This window comes from Mobula hypostoma, chromosome 7 (assembly GCF_963921235.1).
Source record: "Mobula hypostoma chromosome 7, sMobHyp1.1, whole genome shotgun sequence".
In the NCBI taxonomy this organism is placed as follows: domain Eukaryota; kingdom Metazoa; phylum Chordata; class Chondrichthyes; order Myliobatiformes; family Myliobatidae; genus Mobula; species Mobula hypostoma.
This window is the reverse complement of record NC_086103.1, coordinates 26,219,176-26,233,020: the sequence shown is the minus strand read 5'-3', so window position 1 is coordinate 26,233,020 and position 13,845 is coordinate 26,219,176. Positions and strand designations below refer to the sequence as shown.

The following is a 13,845-nucleotide window of genomic DNA, read 5'->3' as shown; positions in this document are numbered from 1 at the left end:
TTTCAGGCCAAATCTCTCATTAGGACTAGAACAGAAGGGGATAGAAGCAGAATAATAAGGTGGAGGAAGGGGAAAGGGTGCAAGCTGTCAGGTGATAGCTGAGGCCAGGTAATGGAGGAAGTTGGGTGGGGAAGGTGGGATGAAGTGAGAAGCTGGGAGCTGATAGATGGAATTGGTAAATGGTTGAAGAAGAAGCAATCAGGACAGGACAGGGCCCATGGAAGAAATGAGGAGGGAAAGCAGGGGGAGATGTTAGGCAAGTGAGGACAAGAGAAGGCCTGAGATAGTAGTTTGAATGAGGAATAGAAAAGGAGTGAAGGAGAAGTAGTGACTGGAAGCTAGAGAAATTGATGTTCATGCTATCAGTTTTGAAGGCTATCCCGGTGGAATACGAGAGTGGTGCTCTTGTTATTTCTGTTGACTGTTTATTCCCTTCCATAGATACTCCCTGACTTGATGAGCTCCTCCAGTATTTTGTGCATGTTGCTCAAGATTTCCAAGATTATGTCACTTCCCCTCAATAAAACAAAGAAAACCTTGCTAAATAACCATGCCAAATGCACAGCTATATACAGTGATGACATTTGAGACATTGAATCTGTAGGAATTCCACATCAACATCAGTGACTTGACTGGGGAAGACCTGGGATATTCAGAGGGTAACCACGTCAAAAACATTTTTCACAGAAATGCTCTCACAATGCCAACACTCTAATATCAGGGTTCAGAGTCAAAGCAACCTATTAAAAATGTATTTCAAAGTCTCAGCAGTGTATTTTATATGTAATCAACAACTTACATACAGGATATTGGAAAGAGAAACTGAGTCAATGTTTCAGGTCAAAGACTCTTAATGAGAACCTGTGCTAGTGAAGAGAATAGAACTTAAAACATTTTCTCTTTTTCTTATTCCACAGCTGCTGCCTGATGTGCAGAATGGATCTCGTGTTTCCCGGTTTTATTTCAGAATTTCAACATTTATAGTTTAACCCCGAAATACTGTATTCTTACAGCCACAGAATTCTAGGATTCAGTTGTTGTTTTACTTAGCCATCATGGGCTTTGGGCAAGAGAAAAGGTTGTTTCAAACTAGGGAGCTTAACGAGATAAGTGCTGAAACTCCAGGGTTACCATGGGTTATTTGGGTTAACAGGACATCTGGCCATAATATCATGAACCTCCTCGTTCTTGAGAAATTTTGGAAGAGACAGACTAAAGGCTTTAAATATGTATCTCACAAGGGTAAAGCACAGAGGTACATCAGATTACAACATTCTATACATGTGGCAAGCAACAATAAAATAAACATCGCCTTAAATGCTGTTGTCATTCCTTTCTTTACTCAATTAAAAACATCAAAGAACAATGTAAAATGTCAGATTGAGCCATATGGTGTCTACTGTACTCTTTACTCAGTTGTCAAAGGGGCCAGGAAATGGATCACACGATCCAAATTTCTGTGCGCTGCAGAGATCAGTTCCAATGGAACAAGTAATACGGTATATGTGATCTTCCTTCCTGCCAATGTGCACTTACATGTTTTTTACCCGGTACCCATCTTTGTTTCTGATCAGAGGCTTGCCAGAATGGAAGTGTCACTTGCCTGATGAGTAGCCTTGCAAAGATATGCTCATTAGGGTAATGGTCAACCCCAATGCCAAATCCTGGCCCTTGCCTGCAGCTCAAGCAAAGTCTGATTTGGTAAAAATGGACAACAGAGAGGAGGAATGCCTGTAAGGTGAGTCAGAAAGATCAGGGAGGAGAGAAGAAAGGAAACATCAGGATCTCTTGAGTGAAAATTTTCCTTTGCTCTCATCTACTGCCCTAGTACCCGAGCAAGGACAAGGTTCTCCTTGATCTCACCGTCTGTCACTCTCCTCCAGATTCACAGCTCCTTTGGAGTTTGCATGACATCTAAAACTTTGACAGACTTCTATAGATGTGCAGTGGAGAGTATATTGACTGTTTACATCACAGTCTGGGATGGAAACAACAATGCCCTCGAATGGAATATGGCCCAGTCCGTCACAGGTAAAGCCCTCCACAGCAGTGAGCACATCTACACAAAATTCTGTCACAGGAAAGCAGCATCCATCATCAGGGACCCCCACCACGCAGAATATATTCTCTTCTCAATGTTGCCATCAGGAAGATGGTACAGGAGCCTCGGATCTCACACCACCAGGTACAGGGACAATTATTACCCCTCAACCATCAGGGTCTTGAGACAAAGGGGATTATTTCACTCAACGTAGACCATAAGACCATAAGATAAAGGAGCAGAAGTAGGCCATTCGGCCCATCGAGTCTGATCCAATTCTTTCAGTCATCCCCACTTCCCTGCCTTCTCCCCATACCCTTTGATACCCTAGCTAATCAAGAATCTATCTATCTCTGCCTTAAATGCACCTAATGACTTGGTCTCCACAGCCACTCGTGGCAACAAATTCCACAGATTTTCTACCCTCTGATTAAAGGAATTTCTCTGCATCTCTGTTCTAAATGGACATTCTTCAATCCTGAAGTTGTGCCCTCTTGTCCTAGACTCCCCTACCATGGGAAATAACTTTGCTATATCTAATCTGTTCAGGCCTTCTAACATTCGGAATGTTTCTATGAGATCCCCCTTCATTTTCCTGAACTCCAGGGAATACAGCCCAAGAGCTGCCAGACATTCCTCATGCGGTAACCCTTTCATTCCTGGAATCATTCTCGTGAATCTTCTCTGAACCCTGTCCTATGTCAGTATATCCTTTCTGAAATAAGGAGCCCAAAACTGCACACAATACTCCAAGTGTGGTCTCACAAGTGCTTTATAGAGCCTCAACATCACACCCCTGCTCTTATATTCCATACCTCTAGAATGAATGCCAACATTGCATTCACTTTCTTCACCACCAACTCAGTCTGGAGGTTAACCTTCAGGGTATCCTGTACAAGGACTCCCAAGTTCCTTTGCATCTCTACATTTTGAATTCTCTCCCCATCTAAATAATAGTCTGCCCATTTATTTCTTCCAGCAAAGTGCATGACCTTACACAAATGACTCTTCATCTCAGGTTCTTGATATTTATTGCTATTTTTATTTATTATCACCATCATTTCTTCCTTCTTTTTGTATTTGCACAGTTTGTTGTTTTTTGCATCCTGGTTGTATGCCCATTTGGTGTGGTTTTTTGTTGATTCTATTATGATTATTGAATTTATTGAGTATGCCTGCAGGAAAAGGGGCAGCACAATGCCTTAAAGTACCAGCAACTTGGACTCAATTCCCACTGCTGCCTGAGTGTGGACGTTCTCCCTGTGAGCATGTGTGTTTCCTCCAGGTGCTCCAGTTTCCTCCCACATTCCAAAGACGTACCAGTTGGTAGAGTGTAGAGTAACAGATCATTGTAAATTGTCCCGTGATTAGGCTAAGAATAAATTAGGGAATTTCTGGGTGGCAATAAACAAATAAAGTGAACCTCAGGGTTGTAAATACTGTAGTAACATATACGTACTTTGATAATAAATTAACTTTGAACTTTGAATACTCAATAGATTTCAGCACAGATATCCCTGGACACCTCTTGCTTTTCCTTCCCTTTGACCATCCGACCACAATGTCTGGGTCAATTTTTCCACAGCTTCTAACATCCATGTCACTTCTCACATCTACTTCTCATGCAACCTCAGGTAGCTCACTATGGTGAGCTGCAATAGGGCTATTGTCAATATAAATGCATAGTTAGTCTCAAAAGCCCCTTCACTTCCCACCATCCAGACATCCGTACATGCCTGTCACATGAAGTAGCAATTCACTTGTTCACCATCTAATCTGTGCACTGCATTCAGTACTGATTATGTCTCTTTGCTATATTAGAGAAGCTAAGTAAAAAATGGAAGACTCCGTTGGCAGAACATGCTCATTTGGTCCAGAAGAAGATCCTAAGTTTACAGATGCCCTTCCTTTTCATTTTCCATCCAACTCCCACTCTAATCTCTCTGCCATTAACCTCTTGCACCATTGCTGTGAAGCCCAAAGCAAGCTTAAGAAATAGCACCTGAACTTCACACTAGGCACGTTGTAGCTTTCAGGATGATACTGAATTGAACCATTTCAAATCACCTACTTTTCAGTTTGTATCAGAACAGGTCGGCATGATCAAAGGTTACCAATCTAAAACACTGACTGTTTCTTTCTTCGCGGATGAGGCCTAATTTGCAGAATATTTCATGTGTTTCCTATATAATTTCAGATTTTGAGCAACTAGAGGTTTTTTTGTTTCTCCAACACTTGACATATTTTGTTTTATATTTCCCTTCTATCTCCTTTTCTGTTTTAATTCATTTTCTCTAACATATACCTCTTCAAGGTAGATCATTTGTTATTAATAAGCCTTCACCATTCTCTGTCAGCTAGCACCAGCACCATTTGTGTCATTCACTTTCTTCAGGTCTCCAGGTACCCCGTTGCATCTTTACCTCCTCCTTTGTTGCAATTTAAAACATACCTCATTTCTGATCCTGTTCAGTTCTGATTAAATAGTTTTCAATATGAAATATTAACTCAATTTCTCTTTCACCAGAAAGACTACAGGATATTAAGGCACAAGTTCACTGCTATCTTCTCAGGCTGCATAAGAAGGGCTTGCCTTGTTTTAAATGCCAAAAAATATGGTTTAACAAAATAATGATTCGAGGTTATGAATAAACTCAGTTCCATTTCAGGATATCTTCTATATTGGGTTAATGAATTCAGTTACAGAGAGAGAGATTTTTGGATGTCAGAGCAATATTCAATTCCATGAGAGCAAATGTACCATTGGAAAATGTGTGTCCTGAAGGGAAGGTCCTGCTCAAAATCCCTCTTTTACATTTTCCTGTGCCAGTGATTAAGGAATTATTGAAACCAATTATGATACCTAACATGAAATAGCCACAGAAGAAGATGAAACATTTTCCAATTAAATTATATTATTGTGATCATTCTTTATAATCCTTTTTTTTTGCAAGTCAACCATATAAAGCCTTCCATTTGTAAATGATCTTCAATTCCCAGATATTCCATTTTTTAACATGTAAATTCTATGAATCATTCAATTAGGTTCCAAGTTAATGCTTATTTGCTAGATATCAATTTCTCTCTTAATAACAAGATCATCCCCTAGGCTTCTGTTCCCACAGGTGGTAACATTTAAAAGCCAAGGAACCTCATTTAAAACTTTTAATATTCTCTAAACATCTTTTAGCTCAGCAGGAAACTCTAACACTGATCATCTAATAATAGAATAGTATTTCTCTCTGAATAAATAATAGTGAGGTTATAAAAGTCATTCAACAAAAAATGTCAAACCAAGAAATTTGTATAAGTGAAGTATTTTCTTTCACATATAAAATAGAAAATGCTGAAAATTCTAAGGCAGCAAATGTGAAGAGAGAAACAGATAATATTTTTATGTCTGGAGCATTCATCATAATTGTCTTTTCCCCTTGCTGAACACATGTTTTTGTTTGCTTTTAATATTATAGGATTGATTATGAACCATGGAAACAGAATGATGATAAACTTACCCATCCAACAGCAAGGTGGGTCTCTCAGATTGGAGACTCAACCTGCACTTAAATTTGCATTTGTTCCATTGTAGCTTACTACAGAGAGGGCTGAAATTCAACAAAAACATGGCTGTCAGTTTAGTGGGTTACAGGGACAGGGACAAGGAAGTAGTGATTTGTGGAGGGAGAACATCTGAGACAGCACAGAGCATAAAACCTAGAGCAGTACAGCATAGAAGCAAGCCCCTTGGCCTACAAAGCTGTGCTAAACCAATTAATACCTAATTAAACTAACCACTTCTGCCTGCATGATGCTAATATTCCTCTATTCTCTTCACATTCATATTCATATCTCTGAGCCTCTGAAACATCTCTGTCATAGTTGCTCCCCTACCTCTCTTGATAATGCATTCGAGGCACCTACCGCCCTGTGCAAAATAAACTTGTCTTGCAAATCTCCTTTCAAATCAACCCCTCTCACCTTAATTGCAACCACTTCAGTATTAGACATTTTGACCTTGGCAAATAATACCAGCTATCTACACTATCTATGACTCCCATAATGCTAAATATTTCTGTTAGGTCTTCCCTCATCCTCCGCCCACTCCTGAGTAAAGAACCAAAATTTGTCTAAGCACTTCTCATAGCACGTGCCCTCTAATCCAGGCAACATCCTTTACTGCACCATCTCCAAAGCATCTAAACTCTTCCTACAATGGGGCAACCAGATCTGAAGGCAATACTGCACCATGACCAGACTTAGTTGTTGACTCTGGACAAATTATCTTGCTCTCCTGAGCCCATATAAACAACCTGACACATTGACACTCTCTGTCCGCCAGAGAAAGCAGGATCTCCCAGTGGCCACACATTTTAATTCCATGTCCCATTCCCATTCTGATATGTATATACACGGCCTCCTCTACTGTCAAGATGAAGCCACACTCAGGTTGGAGGAACAACACCTTATATTCTGTCTGGGTAGCCTCCAACCTGATGGCATGAACATTGACTTCTCAAACTTCCGCTAATGCCCCACCTCCCCCTCGTACTCCATCCGTTATTTATTTATATACACACATTCTTTTTCTCTCTCTCCTTTTTCTCCCTCTGTCCCTCTCACTATACCCCTTGCCCATCCTCTGGGTTCCCCCCCTCCCCCTTTTCTTTCTCCCTAGGCCTCCTGTCCTATGATCCTGTCATATCCTTTTTGCCAATCACCTGTCCAGCTCTTGGCTCCATCCCTCCCCCTCCTGTCTTCTCCTATCATTTTGGATCTCCCCCTCCCCCTCCCACTTTCAAATCTCTTACTAGCTCTTCTTTCAGTTAGTCCTGACGAAGGGTCTCGGCCCGAAACGTAAACTGTACCTCTTCCTAGAGATGCTGCCTGGCCTGCTGCGTTCACCAGCAACTTTGATGTGTGCTGCTTGACACATTGATAAGTGTCTTCAGATCCAGTTACAAGTGTAATATCATTGTAGCTTGCCCTGGTTAGATATCAGTTATTGTAAAGAAACTGTTTTGCATAATATGGCACTGATTTTCATATTAAGAAGTGTTCTGCCACACTGGGTTTGCCTTCATTGTTGCTCAGGAGTAGTGAGACTACTGCATCCAATTTGATATGGCTTTGTTATATCAAAACTGTGAAAATCATCCCTGAAGAAATGAAAACACAAGTAAAAAAGAATTTAGTATAAATGATCTATAGGTTTTGTCAGTCAGTAAGGAAAATTGCAGCTCCTCTTTTCCTCCTGTACTTCTGTTAGCAACGAAAGGAGGCCTTGATATATTTAATTTTCCACACACTAACGTTGCCAAATGGCTTGCTATTGACTGCAATAATCTCATATGGGTATTCTGCAATCCCAGACAACTGAATTTGATGAAATTGTTTCGTCTTTGCATACAAAGATTTGGCATGGTGTTTCCACTGGTAAAGCTAAGTTTTGCAAGGTTGCATTCAAGCACTCAACAATTCAGAAAAAAAATATCATAAGCCTTTCCTAAGAATTAATGGAAGTTTTGAAAGCGAATCCTCACGTTTGTTTTCATTAACTTCAGAACAAAATCTAAACAAATCATTCCAAGAACCTCAGGTGCTGGAAATCTGAAATAAAAACACAAAATCCTGGAAATACTCCACAGGGCAGCAGCAGTTGCAGAGATATTGTTTCAGATTAAAGACCAATCATCTAAATTTTGTTCATGTCTCATTTTGGACACAATGAGACACCTAAAGGCTTAGAAATGGTATCTTCACAACACATTGATGTTTATGAAACACCATGTTCTTAAAGACATTGTAATGCAGTACCATTGGGGAGCTCAGTGTTCTAACTAACTTTTTTCACCTTACACAGATAAACTTATGTCTATCATCTGAGGATTAGCCCTCTGCACACATTATAAAACTGCAAAGTAGAGAATGGTGTTTTAATCTCAATTTCTTGTGATAAAGTTTCCTGATAGCAAAAATATGTAATTTTGTAATATATGATTCAGATTTGGAAAATTATATTTGTTCAGAAATATCTGTGTATTAATGCTAAATTACTCTACATCTGATGAACTTTAGAGTATCACAGTATAGGTAGAAAGAATATTAAAAAAGAAATTATAAACTTTGAAATAAAAACGGTGCAATTCTTAAAAAATGCTGAGGGAGGTGAGTTCAGAAACATTTCAGAAACTAGCTGTACACATTCTTACTTCACCTTTTTCCAGATCATATTAGTGGCTTCCCACCCATTCCATCTACCATTATATCAGATTTTAGCAACATGACAGAGATTCTTTTAATGCTCTTCATTTCCACAACTTACATGAAAATCAGGCTGCAAGTAGTGATCAAGTGTTTTCGTGTTGCGAAACCTGAAACGGAAAGATTGGATGCATGTTACTTTGCATGCAGTTGCACATAAACTGAACCCAGCATGAACAAAGCATGCACCACAGTGCAGCAAAATTATGCTCTGTTGCTTCCACATAAACGCATCTTACCCTGCTGTCAAACATATAAAATAAATGCCACAAATCTATTGCAGCTGAGATGACTGGGTAATGGACTGAAATTTGCAGAAATATGGTAATGCAAGTGTGAGGAAGTTCAGGATTGCTAGGCACATGTGCACAAACACAGAAGTTACAAACTATTTGACAGAAAATTGTGATTACACAATCAAATTCTGTCACCAGAGTCTTCACTGTCTAGCCATGGGCAAGAGGTTACTGCAGATCCCTGCCACTTACACGAGGAAATCCATGCATAAAGCCTCTGTCAGGTTAGTGCTTGTGCAGTGAATTCACTCCCATTTGGTTACATTAAAACCAATTCAATAAAAAAACCTTATTTAATCACTCCACACCACATATAAACCAACTCCAGAGCATGAATGATACATGCATCAAAATGGAACAATGTTATGCTACATTGCTCCTCCATCAATGTCTTGCTGTTTTGCAAAGGATTAAGGTGTTGGTGATTTTAACTTGACTTTTAATTGCCTGAGCTTATTTAAATGTTTTGGAAGTTTTAAGAGTTTTTTTTAAATTCAGTTATTTTAATAATTTCATGAATTTAGAATATTTTTGAATTTCCTTGATCATTCAGTAACATTGTGGCTTGATAGTTCTGGTGGTCAGTTCAGCTGGAGGCAGAGTTTCCCCACCAATTAAAGACTCTTTCAGTAGAGTTATGGTGAGAAGTGTTCTGCTCTTCATCTCCCTTACCCTCACACATCACGGTCCCTCAGTAGGATGGGATTTACTTGAATATGTCCCACCATGCTGCAAGACCTTGTGAAAGTGGCTTTGTCCAGGAAATTGTCACTGAAAGGCATCTACAATGTTAGACCATAAAATATAGGAGCAAAATTAGGCCATTCAGCCCATCGAGCCTTCTCCACCATTTGATTATGGCACCAAAGCCTGTGCGGAGTTTGTACGTTCTCCCCGTGACTGTGTGGGTTTCCTCCAGGTGCTCCAGTTTACTTCCACAGCCTGAAGATGTACTGGTTGGTAAGTTAATTAATCATGATAAATTGCCTCGTGATTAGGCTGGCATTAAATTGGGGGATTGCTGGCCAGCATGGCTCGAAAGGCTGGAAGGGCCTACTCCCTGCAATATCTCAGTAAAATAATCATAACATTTATTATCCTTCTCAACCCCAAGCACCTGCCTTCTTCCGTTAATCTTTGACACCCTTACTAATTAAGAACCTAGCAACCTCCGTTTTAAATATACCCAATGACTTGGCCTCCACAGCCTTCGGTATCAATGAATTCTACAGCTTTATCACCCACTGGCTGAAGAAATTCCTCCTTATCTTTATTCTAAGTGGATATCCCTCCATTCCGAGGCTTTGCTCTCCAGTCCTAGACTCACCTGTGATAGGAAACATTCTCTGAACATCCACCCTATCTAGGCCTTCCAATATTTGATAGAGTTTAATGACATTCCAACCCACACACCCTCCATTCTTCCAAACTCTCATGAGTACAGGTCCAGAGCCATCAAACACTCTTCACACATTAACCCTTTCATTCCCAGTGTCATTCTCGTGAATCTCCTCTGGACCCTCTCCAGTGCCAGCACATGCTTAGATAAAGATGTTGAACTAAACTTTGATCCTGGGATGATAGAGAATGAGTGCTTCATCACTGTCTGGACTTTTAGGGCTATTAGGTGTGGGAGAATTCTTCATTTATACCGTGTCTGTGATTCAAATTCATTTAATCTCAGAGTAACGAATGTAGTACACAAATTACACAATGTAGTACATCCTTCCAATTTTATCAGGTCTGATGCCTCATTACTTTCACTTGCACCATTAATTATACAATTCTCAACTGGTTGTTATTAATGGTTCTTTGTGAGAAAAGTCCATTTTCTACTCCAGTCTATCCTTTATTTTGTGTGAACATTTACATTCAAATTAAGTTAAAAATTATGACTCTGATTTGGACATTTGTTTGGGTTCAGTTTCACTTATTTAGTGGATAATGATTTCCTTACAATCAGTTGAGCATATAAAGGGGACATAACAGTAGGAAGGTACATGTTGTGCAGCAGTTTGTGCAGGGTGGAACACAATTTCATCAGAAGATGATAAACATGTTCAGGAATTTACTCAAGTCAAACTACACAATTTTTCCTCACAGGTCCTCTTGTGTACAATGCACAAATGCAAGGATAACTCAAGAATGCAATATCTCATCCGCTAGATATCTCCTCAAAAACAATCTGCCTTGCTACATGATACAACCATGCAGAAATGTGTGTTTGTGTTTTCCTTTGCTGAGGTGTAAATCTCTTGTGCTTTATGCTGGGAGCCACCTGCAAGCAAATGTCTTCCATGTTAAAAATTTACTCTTCGCTATGCCCTTCCTGCTGGCCCTCACCTGCAAATGTTCCCTCTATTAAAACTGAATCGTGTCTTACATATCCTATCACAGACTTTGCCAATGCCAGATCTGAATCCTGAATGACGCTGACTTAAGTCCCTTTACCCAAATTCAAATCAATACCTACTCGAATGCCCTAACTTAATCTGAGATTATTATACCTGTTTGACTACATCCTCCCGCTTTCAGCACATGTTAGCCCAATCCTTAAACCCAGCTAGTGACACAATCTACCTATTTGTGCTGTAACAAAAGGAATAGGAGAAGTGCCCCGAAGCATACATACACTAGGCCTATTCTGTTTCTATTCTGACGTGGCCTCTAACTCCTCCACTTCCCTGTCCCTAAACCCTAACCTGGCCTCTAATTCCCCATATCCCTTTCCCCAAACCCTAACATGATCTGTAACTCCCTTCTCTGCCCCCAAAATCATCCCTAAGTACTTACAAAAGAAAACTAAGCCTAAGCTTCCATCTCAACAGAGACCACAGCTTGGCATCATTGCAAGTTTATCACGTTATTATAATTACTTATCACATCATTGCAAGTTATTTCATGATCTGTAATACAGTGGGAATTTCAGAGATCATATAACTTCCCATGGATGCAAGGGAGGAAAGGGTATTTGTTTGCTGTTGCTGTTTTATTGTTTGCTGTGTTCTGTTATGTTATGTTCTCTGTGATTCTGCCAAGCATTGTGGGTATGCTACGTTGACGCCAGAATGTGTGGCGACACATGCTGGCTGCCCCCAGAGCTTCCATAGGTGTCCTTACTGCTAATGTACAGTAAATGATGCATTTCACTGAATAGTTCCATGTGCATATCATAAATCTGAATCTGAATCATGAATTGTGACATGTGCAATAATATTTTGCAGTGGTAGCCCACATGTATTGTTTCACATCACGCTGCAGGTGCTAGATAATTTCCAGGCTTCAGCCTCTTATGGAAACAGGACTATTATCCGTCATTTTGAGGAACAAATTATGAGGAAATGCAAGATAAAGATTAGTGGCTTAATTCCCAAACCAGTCAGCTGTACCTGCACCAACAGCAGCCAATCTGAGAAAGTTAGACAGCTATTCGAGTCTCATTGTTCCAGAATCAGTGAGCGCTCTGACACGGCTTCCACTGTGTGACAGGAACTGGTTGACTGAACTGTCAAATATCCTTCCATTGTGAGCCGAAATCTCCCAGGGCTTGCATGAGAATACATACTCCCAATTTGCCAATGAAGTGGATTGCATGACTCCATGTTTTTCTGCACTGTGCAATAAGACTTCAGTTAAAAATGATCGTCGAGAGAGCGCGAGAGCGACGAGAGAGAGCGCGCGCGCGAGAGAGCGAGAGCGAAGGTTGGCGAGCGCGTGAGCAAGAGAGCGAGAGAGAGCGAGCGAGTGAGAAAGCAAGTGAGAGCGCACGAGCGACCGAGAGAGAGAGACAGCGTGAGCGAGAGCGCGCCATTGCAGAGCGTTCCAAAAAAAATATGAAACGTACGTCACCCCAGACTACACTAAAGTGTGCCCCTGCCTAATAGGGGTCAAAATAATGACAGTGTTGCTCGCTGCACTGTTTGCAACAGTGACTTTTCTATTGCCCATGGTGAATTAAGACTGTAAAAGACACGCTGAGGTGAGTTTAACAGGTGTCATTCATTCATTAGCATAGCTAACGTTATTTATACTAGCTGGCCAGCTGCTAAGGAGCTACTCTATTGCAGACATCCCACCTCTCCTGGAAGTCTCCCGCAAATTGATGGTGCTTCCTCCCTGAAATGATTTTTTGCAGGGTGGGATGTCTGTAAATGGGGAGAGAATTCAAAGTTCTGAGATGCAACGGGACTTGGGAGTCCTCGTACAGGATACCCTCAAGGTTAACCTCCAGGTTGAGTCGGTGGTTAAGAAGGCAAATGCAATGTTGGCATTCATTTCTAGAGTATAGGAGCAGGGATGTGATGTTAAGGCTCTATAAGGCGCTGGTAAGACCTCACTTGGAGTACTGTGGGCAGTTTTCGGCTCCTTATTTAAGAAAGGATGTGCTGACATTGGAGATAGTACAGAGAAGATTCACTAGAATGATTCCAGGAATGAAAGGGTTAACATATGAGGAACGTTTGTCCGCTCTTGGACTGTATTCCTTGGAGTTTAGAAGAATGAGGGGGGACCTCATAGAAACATTTCGAATGTTGAAAGGCATGGACAGATGGATGTGGCAAAGTTGTTTCCCATGATGGGGGAGTCTAGTATGAGAGGGCATGACTTAAGGATTGAAGGGCACCCATTCAGAACAGAGATGCGAAGAAATTTTTTTAGCCAGAGGGTGGTGAATCTATGGAATTCGTTGCCACGGGCGGCAGTGGAGGCCAAGTCATTGGGTGTATTTAAGGCAGAGATTGATAGGTATCTGAGTAGCCAGGGCATTAAAGGTTATGGTTAAAAGGCGGGGGAGTGGGACTAAATGAGAGAATGGATTAGATCATGATAAACTGGCGGAGCAGACTCGATGGGCCGAATGGCCGACTTCTGCTCCTTTGTCTTATGATCTTAAGGTCTTAATACACAACTCGAGGATGGTCCATTGGATACATTCTCCCAGCCTTCCCCTGGAGATTTTCACAGCTGGTTTCACTGAAGGTGACCCTTTGTAAAACCATAATGCCAAATAAACACATCTCCAAGTTCCTTGAACTGAGACTGTTCATCTCCTTCTGCAAATGGATTGACTTCTTGCCCAACAGACCACAATCAGTAAGGATGGACAGCCATATATCTACCACAATTAACCTGACTACTGGTCCTCAGCAAGGCTACATCCTTGACCCTTTCTTTACTTCTTATACACTCATGCCTATGTTGCAATATTTTGTTCTAACACCATTTACAAATTTGCAGTTGACACCGATC

The 13,845-nt window shown here is 40.8% G+C and overlaps 1 protein-coding gene across 1 annotated transcript in view; it reads right to left on the bottom strand.

Annotated features, from left to right (window-relative positions):
• Positions 1–13,845, bottom strand: part of LOC134349198 (teneurin-2-like) — a 3,136,038-nt gene that overhangs the window by 2,848,285 nt on the left and 273,908 nt on the right. The window contains exon 4 of the mRNA XM_063053178.1: positions 8,361–8,409. The gene's annotated coding sequence lies outside the window, so the exon portion shown is untranslated. The remainder of the gene's footprint in view (positions 1–8,360; positions 8,410–13,845) is intronic.